Here is a 13149-nt window from a genome sequence, read left to right on the forward strand (position 1 = left end):
AAGTGATGGAGGACAATGGTTAGTACCGCGCTCATTTCCTGGGAAGAACACACGTACCCGGGAGCCCATGACAGACAACATGGAGAAATTCATTATCGAGGCAAGAGCAGGAGAGAAGAGTTTCAGCAGAAGCGGTGGAAGATGACTTTTAGCACCGCGCATATTTCCGGAGGAAGAACACATGTACCCGGGAGCCCATGACAGACAACATGGAGAAATTCGCTATCAAGGCAATAGCAGCAGAGCAGAGTTGCAGTGGAAACAGTGGAGGATGATGGTTAGCAGTCCTACTGCACTGTCTGCTGCCAGCAGCACCCAGGACACAAAATCCCCTAATTATCACCTGAGCTGGAACTTACAAGGACTGTACCAGGGGAAAGGCTTGGGCCCAGACTAGGAAGAAGTCTAGTCTGTGAAAGAAGCTTATTGGAACATCTCTAAAGGTGAGATTTACCTGTATTCAGTTTCTTAATGTATTAGGCTTACACTTGCGTGTTTTGTTTTATTTTTCTTGCTAACTTATTTTGTTCTGTCTGTTATTACTTGAAACCACTTAAATCCTACTTTTTATACTTAATTAAATCATGTTTGTTTATTAATTAACCCAGAGTAAGTGATTAATACCTGGGGCAGCAAACAGCTGTGCATATCTCTCTATCAGTGTTATAGATGGCAGCCAATTTTTGAGTTTACCCTGTATAAGCTTTATACAGAGTAAAACGAATTTATTTGGGGTTTGGATCCCATTGGGAACTGGGTGTCTGGGTGCTGGAGACAGGAGTACTTGCTGAGCTGTTTTCAGTTAGTCTGCAGCTTTGGGGGTGTGGTTCAGACACTGCATCTGTGTTGCAGCAGGCTAGCGTGTCTGGCTCAACAAGACAGGATTCTGGAGTCCCAAGCTATCAAAGAAAATGGGCTCAGAGGTAGTTTCAGCACATCAGTCCCAAGGGGGGTCTCTGTGAACGAACCCGTCACACTCCCCACCCCCAAATTGTGCCCATGGTGGACTCCCCTCACCCTCTCCTGACACTGCAGTGCCCCCCACCCCAGTCAGGCTCCCTCTGCCTGAAACAGGACTCACCTAGTGCTGCCTGCAGTCGCAGCATCTGGGAACTGGAGCTTGCCCAGGAGAGCTAGGTAGGAGGTGGGGCGACCCAGGTGAGGAGGGTCTCACCGTTGCTGATCAGGCTGGACTTCTGCAGAGCAGAGGGAGCCCTGCGCTCCCTCCCTCACCCACCCCAACCCTGGCTGGAGCAATGGAGCAGTTGAACAGCTGATAGGTGATTAACACAGCCATCTATCAGCTGATCAATGGGGGTGGGGATGCCCAGGAACTACTGATCTCTGGCTGGGGCTGCAGCGCTATTGCTGGTCGGTGCTGAGCACAAGCTAATTTTTTTCCATAGGTGCTCCAGCCTTGAAGCACTCACGGAGTCGGTGCCTATGTTTGGAAGGCATAGTGCTGGAGAGCCAGGTGCCAGCACATAAACCAAGGATTTGTGTCTTTTCTGGTATTTAACCACCTCAAGAGAGCATGGTAGGTGACAAGCTTGAATGGATTTCCCAGGAGGTAATATTGTAGAGAGTCCATGTCCCCTTTCACAGCGAACTCCCCCTTTTTTATTGTGGAATAGGCATGTGGTTGCAGATCTCAATCCATGACCAATTGAAATGTTGCTGGGGTACTAGGGTGGCCAAAGGGCATAGTCCAAAAATGCTAGCAGCCAAATAGCATGGAAAATGCAGTTTTCCCCTGTGATTCTGGTGTGATACACTGGGCCTTGCCAGGCCGGTCTAATAGTTTGTCTACTTGGGGCAGTGGGTAAACATCCAATTTGGAGATCGCATTGATCTTTCTGAAGTCTATGCAAAACAGGAGAGTGCTATCTGGCTTTGGAACCATATGACTGGGCTTCACCACTCACTGTGAGATTCTTCAGTGACCCCTCAGCTCTAACATCGCCTGGACTTCTTGCTTTGTGGCATCTCACTTTTTTTTGTGTGTGTGTGGGGGTGACGTTGCACTCCATATATTCTTATAAAAATATGTTTATAAGTGTGGATATGATGTAACTGGAATATGCTTTATGCAAAAGGTCTCTTGTAAGGTATCTTTACAAAGCTTATAATCTACTGAGTGTGGTTATCTTATTTGTATAAATTTATCATTCTTGTATCTAAAACTAGAAATATGAAATATAACTCTGAGGTCCTATTGTAATTATGCAAAGTGTGGGCCATTAATTGTGGCTTGGAATCTTGATGGCTCTCATTAACCAGGACAATTGGTTGTAAATGGCTCTTTACTTGTAAGTCTTCCTGTATACGTGTGTGCTGGCAAGTGGGTAATAAAGTCTTACAGTGACATGTGATCATGTCACCTGAACTGGAATCCATCTTAAACCTTGTGCTTTTCCATTTAGAAGGAGAGGTGGGGACAATTGCGGATTTACCATAGTGCCGGTGGTGCCATTGCACCAGGCCCACACTCTGAAGGGGCCCAGGCCGGCCGCTCTTCTCTGCTACCTGCTCTCTCTGAAGCTTGGCGCTGCTGGTGCTGGGCTCCTGCTGCAGCAAGGCAGGCTCTGCTGGCGGCAGCCAAGTTCCTCCCCCACCTCTTCCCCCAGCCTGCTGCGTACCCACCCCACCCCTCCCTGCTGCCGATCAGCTGTCTACCAGCAGGAGGAAGGGGGAAGAGCTGAGCTCCAGCAAGCTCGCCGCTCCTGGGAGGAGGAGAGGTGGGGGTGGGGCCTTGGGGAAGGGGGTGGAATTGGTGCATGCCCCTCCAGCCATAGGGGGCACCCAGAAGTCAACTGTTTATGGGGCCTGTGGTGGCCAGCAAGCCATCAGCTGTTTGGCCAGGGCGGTGGGGGGGGGGGGGGGGGAAGAGATGATCAGCAGTTTTTTTGCAGAGCCAGCAGCAGGAGCTGCCACCGATCAAAGACGTCTTTTTCCAGCTCTGAGTTGCTGATCAGCGTGGCCGGTGTAGTGTAATACACTACACCAGCAGTGCTGTTTAGCTGTTTTTTTGGCCACCAGCCAATCAGCGAGGGGAACTCTGCTCCTGGAGCAGGGGCTGAGCGACCCCACTGGTGCAGCCCCGCCTCCTTCTTCTACCTGCTTCTTGTAGGCAGCAGGCGTGCTTTCTCTGGCTCTGCAGCTGAGCAGCTCTCAGCCTCCCTTCAACCTCTCACCCAACTAAAGGCAGCCAGTAGCAGCAGCTGGTAAGTGTATTTCAAAGGGGGTCTTGGGGTGAGTGTGGCTGGGGGGGACTGAAACCCCTTCCCAGCTGGCTGTGCTGAGAGCTGGCACCTGGCTGCTGGCACGGTGGCCGTCTGTATGGTGGTGGGCACCAGCTGCCACCCAGCTCTCTGCATCTAGCAGGGGGCTCAGTCAGAGGCATCTCCAAAAGCATCCTCTGCACCCCCGTAGCACAGAGAGACTGAGAGTACCAGCCCCTGCCAGGCAGCTGGACCAGGATGGGCATGGTGTGTGTGTGTGGGGGGGATCGCCTGATCTCCTGCGGGGTGTGGTGCCCCCCTGCTTGCCCTCCCTGCCCAGGCAGAGACGCCTGCCTCTCAGAGACAGTGGCCATGTCCATGTAGTGCGCTTGGTCCCCCTCCCTGGCACCTGGGTGATTGCCTCTTAGGAGGGTGGTAGGTGAAAGGGAAGAGGCAGTGGGGAAGGGATTGGGGTGGGGGGGTAGGAGAGGGAAACTGAGGTTATCAGGGGAAACATTCCTAGCAGTGCAAGCTCTGCCTTGGGGTGTGGATGGAATTGTCTCCCAAGGAAAGGATGGAACTATCTCCTGTTTTTATATATTTAACACCATTATAAATGCTGGAGGCAAAGCGGGGTTTGGGGTGGAGGTTGACAGCTTGTGACCTCCCAAGTAATAACCTCGCAACCTCCTGAGGGGTCCCGACCCCCAGTCTGAGAACCCCTGGTATAGAGTGTCACAGCTAGAAACCCCAAGGCTTGGGACTTTTAAAAGGAGACTGAACAAAACATCAGTAAGGATCAGCCCTGCATTGGCAGGGAGATAGACTGAGCCAGGATGATCACAGAGGGCTTTTCCCCCTGTAACTGCTATAATTCCATCCCACTCTCCTGGGAGTACAAATTCTGGTACTAAAGACCTGGTGCCTGGAGCCCATATTACCTTGCACTGGGATTGGGGATTAGTGCCCTGACATGCAACTCCTCCTATTGTGCCAGTGTAGATCCTGCTGTTAGTACAACTATTTGCAGGTGCCCTTGTGTTTAGCTGAACCTTTGGACTCAGTCCCTGAGTGTATCCCCACTAAACTGAGAGCTAAACTGACACTACTATCCTGCTGTGTGGATCCCAGTGTGCTTGTACTGTGAATTTTTGGCATGCACATGAGGCTATATTTATCTCATTGTGCTGGTAGTGCTACTTCCTTGGTGTGATGATGACATTATGCTAAGATGAATCCTGAAAATAGTGTCCTGGTGTGATGGTGGTCACTCTGTGCTGTTCATGTGAATCTTGCATTTTTGTATGCTAGGTTGTTGTAGCCCTGTTGTTCCCAGGAAATTAGAGCAACAAGGTGGTGAGGTAATATCTTTTATTGGAGCAACTTATGTTGGTGAGAGAGAGAGAGACGAGCTTTGGAGCGTTCACAGAGTTCTTCTTCCTGAAGAAGAGTTCTGTGAAAGCTCAAAAGCTTGTCTCTCTCACCACCAGAAGCTGGTCCAATAAAATATATTACCTCACCCACCTTTTTTCTCTAATGTGTATAAATATGCTGAAAATAGCCTCCCCCCAAACTGGTAGAGGTGCTCGGAGGAGGGGGCACAGAGGAGCAAGGGTGGGCGGGGAGGGGGAGGAGCAGAGTAGGAGTGGGGCCTAGGGAGGGCACCCACCGACAAAACCAAACATCAGCACCTATGCCTCCAGCCCCCGGTCGTGAGTACCCCACGACCTGAGCCCACACACCCAGCCATTTGCCTTGACCCCTGCACCCCCCCATACACCCCTAGGCCCTGCACCCCCTCACTCACACAGAGCCGCCTGCCCTGACTCCTGCACCCCCATGCATATCCAGCCCCCCCATGGCCTGACTCCTGCACCTCCCCACATCCCCACCCCCACCCTGAGCATCAAATGGGAGCTCCTCCACCCCTCACACCATTCTATTGTTAATAAAACCTGTGTAGCTATGTGCTGTGTCAAAGACAATTTCTGTGTTGATCTCCTGTCTTTTACCATCATTCCCCTGGAGGGCCCACAAATATGTTTGGCGCCGGGCCCACAAAAAGTTAATCCGGCCTTGGGTGGGGATCCAGAGAGACAAAGGATTCCTGCCTTGTGCAAAAAATATATAAGTGAGTGGAACAGAACAAAGGGGGCTGCAGTCATGAGAAATCCCCTAGCTACCACATGAGCTGGAACAAGGACTGTACCAGGGGAAAGGATTGGGCCCAGACTAGAGAGGAGTCTCGTCTATGAAAGAAGCTTATTGAAACATCTCTGAGGGTGAGGTTTCATCTGTAATCAGTTTCTTACTGTATTAGGCTTAGACTTGCGTGTTTTTGTTTTATTTTGCTTGGTAATTTACTTTGTTCTGTCTGTTATTACTTGGAACCACTTAAATCCTACTTTTTATACTTAATAAAATCACTTTTTGCTTAAGTACTTACTCTGGGTCAATTAATAATTCCTGGGTGAGCAAATAGCTGTATATATCTCTCTCAGTGTTATAGAGGGCAGACAATTTATGAGTTTACCCTATATAAGCTTTATACAGAGTAAAACAGATTTATTTGGGGTTTGGACCCCATTGGGAACTGGATATCTGGTTGCTGGAGACAGGAGCACTTCTTAAGCTATTTTCAGTTAAGCCTGCAGCTTTTGGGGTGTGAAAGTGAAATGAATTATATTAAAGAAATAGAATGAATTAAAGAATGCTGTATGTACCTTTAAGTAGAAATGAGAAATGCTGCAAGCCAGGGGGCAGGAAAGCAGACATTAACTGCTTAATGAATTGCCCCACTTAAGGGCAATTGGTGAAGCATTAGCCTTAGATTGATAAGGGTTAATAAGGAAGCAGGATATGCATATTGTGCCCTATGCAAATTTTACAATTTTGCTCTCTCTGTCCCTTTGTTTAGTTCGCACCCTTTTATCTGTATAAATAAGACTGTTTGAATTTTGCATGGGGGCTCACATTATCTGAATGTATTAGCAAAGCACTGTGCTAATAAAACAGAGTGGTCTGACAAACTATGAGTCCTGAGTCTAACTTTGACAATTTGGAGGTCCCACCGAGATGGCAACCGTCTTCACTGGGGCCGTGTGATTCCTGACCATTTTTGTAGGATGACTGTGGCAGCTGGCACCTGGCCCGAGCGGTCCTCCTCCTGAACGACCACAGTGAGGTCTATGCCATTGAACCTGTTGGTTCCCACTCTGTTCTGGTAGGGATCCCGGGATTTGACATCAGAAATCTGGTCAGGTAATTATTTCTGTGTTTTGTCCGGACTGAGGACTGTCCTGTCTCTGTGTCTATTCGTCCTCCTGTGGAGTGTTTGAGTCTGGGTGCCATCTCCATCCGGGGATCGGCCGACCAAGGGGTTCCTGTCCTCGCGGTCTGAGTGAGTGAAATCTGCACAATCGCAGACGCACCGCACCTTGGGTAAAACCCTTGGTGTGAAAGCAAGGGCGATTGAGACAGTAGCCTGTGGGCTCCTTTTGTGTGTTGCACCGGGCATCGCTCTGACAAACCCGAATTTCCTTCTTGTGTGATTGGTGTGGTAAAGTCCTCCTGTATTGATAACCAGATGTCTAAGTTGGGACAGTTCCCCAAAGGAACGCCAGCTCAGTTTTAGGAAGGGTCCGGACTCCTGTAAATTTCTGGAAAAATGGTCTAGGCTAACTCAGGGAGATCCCAAAACTCAGTGGCCACTGTTAAAATCTTGGAACAAGGACCGAGAGGACATCTTAAAAGACAAACTCAGCCAATCTAAAACTAAATTGGAAAAGGAGAGGTTAATTGTTTCATGAAGTGGTGGGAAGAGGCAAATCGTAGGTGGACAAAATCAAAACTCGCCTCTCTCAAATATTCAAATAATAAGTTAAAAGCTTTATTAAAAGCCTCCTCTCCCACCACCAGACCGAGCGCTCCCCTTTACCCCGTTCTCCGAAAACCCCCCCAACAACCCCGGATCGATCCCAACCCCGTCCATACTCCCATCTCATTGTAAAAAGGACAAAAAGCCCCTTGTTCTGTTCCCCTTCATTGTCTGCCTCAGAAACTGATTCTTTAGTGTTCCACTACCAATTCAGCAAGGAGGGTGGGCTCCTCAACTCCCCTTCCTGGTCCCTTTCCTTAAACATTTCTTTCAAAATTGTGAAATGACCACAATATCACTCACAAAAACGGTTCATTGGAAAAAGCAGGATCGGGCCCAGACAAGCAGGCAAGCAACAGATAAAGAAACTGAAAAACAGGTTGGAAGCCCTAAAGGCATAGTGTCAGGAGTAAGTGCAAGCATGAACCCCTGGAACAATACTTAAAATGGTGAAATCTGAGTTGATAAAGGTGTCGTCTTGGGAAATAAACAAATGATTTAAGGAAAGAGAGTGAAAAGTTAACTCTACAGAGGCTGAAAAGAATTAAGCAGTTAAACCTTGTAAAAATGTTAAAAAGGACTTTGTTAAAAGAATTCTTGGTTTCTTTGCAGCCATTCTGAAGGAAAAATGGGCCCTTTTCCAAAAGAGTGTCTGTAAATAATCCAGGTAAAGAGACTATCTAATTAAAATCATTTGACTATGGACAATTGAGTCAAATTTGTTAAAAGAACATAGGAGGGTTCTATTGGAACCCAAATGTATAAAGGTAATGTAATTTATGTACAGCTATGTAAAAACAAAGCAGTGTAAAAGGGATGTTAAGTAAACGAAAATGTGTATGTATCCATCTGTCTGTGGGAATATGTGAGGTTTGTAAAACTCCTGTTTTGTAGGTTTAAGATAAATTGGTTTTGTTTTGTTTATAACGCCTCTAAAAATCCATTTGACTCTTTAATTCAAAGTTGCAAAACTGACAGACCTTTTTGCCAGACACAGGTAATCAGTGGTGGTTGGCTTTGAGATTTGGTATTTAACCCTTAAGGGGTAACTTGATTCTTTACAAAATTTAAATGTTTTCAAATAAAGACCAAGTCATGACTGCAGCAGGGCAGTCAAAATCAGAAGAATAGGGAGGGATTCTGGATTCTTTTTTGTTTGTTTGTTTGTTTTTGTAACAAAATAGCAGATGAAAGCTGTAGTAAAAGAATAAAGACAGTGCCCCTCTGAAGCAACAGCAGGGGTGAGGTGCACAAAACAAAAAGAAGCAATGTTAGAAACACTGAGCCTTAAAATGGCTCTGTGTAATCAGACTGTCACTTTGATAAGGGTACATAAAACTCTGTAAGAACAAAAGAAACAGTTACACCTTATGTAAAACTTAATATGGCTAATGTTTTAAAAGTTAAAGTATAGAAGGAATGTGCAGACACGTGCAGGGTATATTATAGAGGGGGTAAAAGAAATGCAAACGAAACATGCTACTTAATTAAAATCCTATTAGGGCTCCAAAGGAGCCACAATATACTGTGTTTTCTTTTTCAGCTCTCTGTGTGTTTTGGAAGCAAGAGTTAAAAGTAATCAAAACTCTGGTAAAAGTTAATTGTGTTCCTTTTAAGACAGAGTCTCTGAGCTCTGCTGATGGCTTTGAATCCAAAAGCCAAGCCTGTGTTGATGTAAATTACCTAACTGATAAAGGAAGTGAGAGATCTGCCAGCACAAAGAAGTTGCAAATAAAGAACATACCTGGTCAGCAAACAAATTGTCTAAATAAAAAGCATGGTATAACAAGATACCTTTAATTAGAATAAATTTAATGTTAATAAGTACCCCTGTAACAATGTATAGTGTGTATGATTTTTGGAAAAATCCTTTATGGTAATGATGCTTTTCAGTTGTTACCTGTAAGCAAACTTAGAGCTTAACACAGCAGGAAAGACATTGTAAACTTGGTCTGCTGTAAAGGGAAAACTGAGGTACACCACCTCATGGATTTAATGACTGAACAGTGGGATAATTTCCCCATAACTCTTAAAAGATAGAAACCATTGAAACCTGGCCTGCCTATAGAACAAAAACACAGGAAAATATGGAGGTAATTCCTCTTGTTTTGCCTGCAATCAGCAAGGGTATTTGTAAAAGAAAGGAATATTTTAAGCAATAATAAATGCCACCCCAAAAGGGGTAGAAAAATGTTATTTTTGTCTTTCAGAAAAAGCTAATATCAGCTACAGGACAACCTAATAAGAAACAAATAAAAGTGGGTATGATTATCCATGCCTGTTGCTCCAAAGCCCTGTAGTAAAGAATCTCACTAGGATCCTGTATGAGGGATAAAATGAATAATGAGAACAAAGTACTGTATAATGGGCTATGTGTATGTGTTAATTCTTGGAGGAAAAGTGTTTTAAAAGAATGGAAGTGTTAGCAACCTTCCAATAGACAAATGTAAATGTAATGTAAGTATTGTGTTTACAAAAGGTAAAAAGATAACATAGTTCCTAAAACAAACAAAAAGGCAATGTGGGAAACCGACCCATTCATATTATACACGCAAATGGGAACATGTTAAGAATTGCCACTGCAGAAAGACATAACTGCTTTCCATTGATATAACATATTTTCTGAATGGTCTCCCACAACTAATGGCATACTAATGTTACTAACCCTAATTGCTTTTGGTTTTAAATTGTATGTGGGTTTAATTGGAATGTTTGAAATGTGCTGTTGGATAAAACAAATGTATGCAAAGCTAGAGGCACAGGCCCAAATCACCTCCCAGTATTTTCTATTACATGGACTAAATAAGAAGTGACACTGGCGATTAATAATCTTAGTGTCAAAAGGGGGGATATGTAGGAGCAGGATTTTATAATGTCCCATAAGAATTAATGTATGATTTGATTTCATCCTGTCAGCCACCCTTTTTGAATAGCAGAAAGGAATGACAGACCAGAACAATCCTTATGACTGATTATGGTCACCCTTTTGTTTTAGAATAAGTTATAATGTCTACTGTGGTTTCCTATATATATTACGAAGTAGGCAGTCTAGTTAAATATACATTTCTTTGTTTTAAGGTTTAGTAAGTAAGAAACAGGATTCTCTATTGTGTCTGTTAAGTAGATTAGAGGAACATTGAAGGCCTGGGTCTCAATGTAAATTGTCTTGGTTATTGATTGTAAAACTTAGCAAGGTTTAATTTGCAATGCCTTTTTGCTCGATATAAAATACTACTGTTTGTATTCTCAATCTGTGTGAATAAGGAATGTATGCATCAGGAAAAGATAAGGTGTGAAGGCCATTGTTATAGCCAGAGTCAAGGAAGAAGTAAAGAGACTTAAAGGACATCAAAGAATCATCAGGTACTGCTTACTATCCAGATGGCTGTTAACTGTCTGGCATCATAGCGTGGATACATGCTTCGCAGTGTAAGAAAATCAGCAAATCAATCATCACCTCAGGACCACGCAGAGTCAATTTTGACTCCAGAAGACGACCTAGAGGAACAGCCTGCAATACCTTACCATCTACGCTCTTGTAAGGGTTGCCAGAAGCAGACGAGGACCTAAAGCAAGGCCCAAAAAGAAGCAGTAGTGAGCCTAGCGCCTGCTGCCTGGTGGATGTAAAACCATGACTGCGGTTCCCTCAGTTGAGGTTGTCAGAACCAGAAGGGCCTTGCCTCCAACATGCGCCTCTGGTGGTGCCTGTTCCTCCGCTGCTGGTGTCTTAAGGTCTGGGGAGTCCACAATGACAATTCTTTTATCCAGCAGCAAGTGTGGATAGCTCAGACCCTTAATATTTCTAATTGCTGGGTCTGCAGCCACATCCCAGCCCACTCTCAAGCTGGTGTTCCTGTCCTGGCAATCCCACTCAATTCCCCAGACCTCACTGGAGGACTTTGTCTGTTTAACAAAACATGGAACAATAATGACACTTGAGAAACAGTGGGAATAAATGTATCTAAATGGATAAGTGTGGTGGAGGGAAAAGGTCATTGGTGTTGGGTGTGTAATGGACAGGGCTGGATCTGGGAAAAAGCTGTTGCCTTCAGCATATTGTGGCCAATGGTGTATGGGATTATTCAAATAAAACTAAAAAGTGGCGGGCTGGGTATGGGGATATGAATTTTTTCTTGACCTGAGGATCAAACAGAAGAAAAATCAATTTCATGTTCCCCCTACAGTAACTTTAGTGAAAACAATACAATCTTTCAACACCATGCAAAAAGGCTCCTGAGGTTACAAGCAGTAGTTGAAATAATGGCAAATGAAATCGGAGAGAGTTTAAAAAACCCTGGCCAAAGAAACAGGGGCGATCTGACAGATGACCCTCCAAAACCGTCAGGCATTGGACATTGTGCTGGCGGCCAAAGGAGGGACCTGTGCTCTCACTGGAAAAGAATATTGTGTGTTCATACCTGACGACACCAATGAGGTAATAGATCACGCTAGTCACTTAGAACAAATTGCATATCTTCCCCATGAAGAGCCGAGTTCTTTATGGAAGTGGCTAAGTAACCTGTTCAATTTCTCTGGCATAGGAAACTGGTTGTTTCAGGGAGCCCTGACTATCCTGTTTGAAATCTTAATGATTTTTGTATGTTTTCAGCTAATCTCCTGTTGTATCCAGAATTGTGTAAGGTATGCCACCCAAGTGACTGCCCCAAAACAGAGTGCTAATATGATGATTTCAAAATATCACTGATGAATGAAAAGATAAAGAATGATTAATATGTGGAACCCAGTAATTGTTGGTCTTTGCATAAGCTTGACCAAAAGGAGGGATTGTGAAAGTGAAATGAATTATATTAAAGAAATAGAATGAATTAAAGAATGCTGTATGTACCTTTAAGTAGAAATGAGAAATGCTGCAAGCCAGGGGGCAGGAAAGCAGACATTAACTGCTTAATGAATTGCCCCACTTAAGGGCAATTGGTGAAGCATTAGCTTTAGATTGATAAGAGTTAATAAGGAAGCAGGATATACATATTGTGCCCTATGCAAATTTTACAATTTTGCTCTCTCTGTCCCTTTGTTTAGTTCGCACCCTTTTATCTGTATAAATAAGACTGTTTGAATCTTGCATGGGGGCTCACATTATCTGAATGTATTAGCAGAGCGCTGTGCTAATAAAACAAAGTGGTCTGACAAACTATGCGTCCTGAGTCTAACTTTGACAGGGGGATATGGTTCAGACCTGGGTCTGTGTTTGCAGCAGGCTAGCATCTGGCTCAACAAGACAGGGTACCGAAGTCCCAACCTGCTAGGGAAAATGGGCTCAGAGATAGTCTCAGCACATCAGATGGCAGTCCCAAGGAGTTCTCTGTGACCCAACCCATCACAGACTGTATGGCTGGAGGTTCTCCTTGACTAGCCACCCTGGTTCCCTTTGGATATGGTGGTGCATGAAATGGGTCTGCCCCGGCCAGGAGGAGAACACCAACTAGAAGGCTTTTATGAGGCTTCTTAGCTGGGCCCTTTGTTCCAGGCAGAGGTGTTCCCCCCATCTGTATAGAGTCTGAGGGCAATGAGGTGAGCACATGGGCCCCCAGTTCTGGGTCATAAACATAAGGGGAAATAAATAAGCCTTTTCATTCCTTCCACAACTTTAGATCTGTCCTTGTTGGTCTTCCTAATTTCAAAGTTAACTGGCCTGACTTAGCATACCACTTCATAGAGTCCTTTTCAGTTGGCAAGTAACTTGGGAGCAGGAGGAGTACTCAATCACCAGGCTTAAATAAGTGCACATGCACCCCATAGTTGTAGGCTCACTTCTGGGTACGCTGAATACTGATGATATATATATATATTTTTTAGCAAAAGGTCTCAAGGGTCTCAAGCCTATCCTCGAGCTTCAGCAAATTTTGTAGGATATTTTCTGTCCTAGGAGCCTGCCCTTCCCACATGTCTCAGATCAAGTTGAGAAATCTCCAGTGTCATCTCCCATACAAGAGTTAAAATGGGAAGAACCCAGCAGGTGATTGAGGTGCCTCATGAATAGCAAATAACAGGGGAATCAGCTGATCTCAGTGTTGGAGGTCCTCGGGCATA

At 45.0% G+C, this 13149-nt stretch overlaps 1 long non-coding RNA gene across 1 annotated transcript; it reads left to right on the forward strand.

Moving 5' to 3' along the window:
- Positions 1–2656: 2656 nt before the first annotated feature.
- Positions 2657–12250, forward strand: LOC135973132 (uncharacterized). The gene is made up of 3 exons (XR_010589837.1): positions 2657–3224; positions 6346–6482; positions 10363–12250. It is a non-coding gene; the product is annotated as an uncharacterized LOC135973132 (long non-coding RNA).
- Positions 12251–13149: the final 899 nt, after the last annotated feature.

This window comes from Chrysemys picta, chromosome 8, assembly GCF_011386835.1.
Source record: "Chrysemys picta bellii isolate R12L10 chromosome 8, ASM1138683v2, whole genome shotgun sequence".
NCBI classification, from domain to species: Eukaryota; Metazoa; Chordata; order Testudines; family Emydidae; genus Chrysemys; species Chrysemys picta.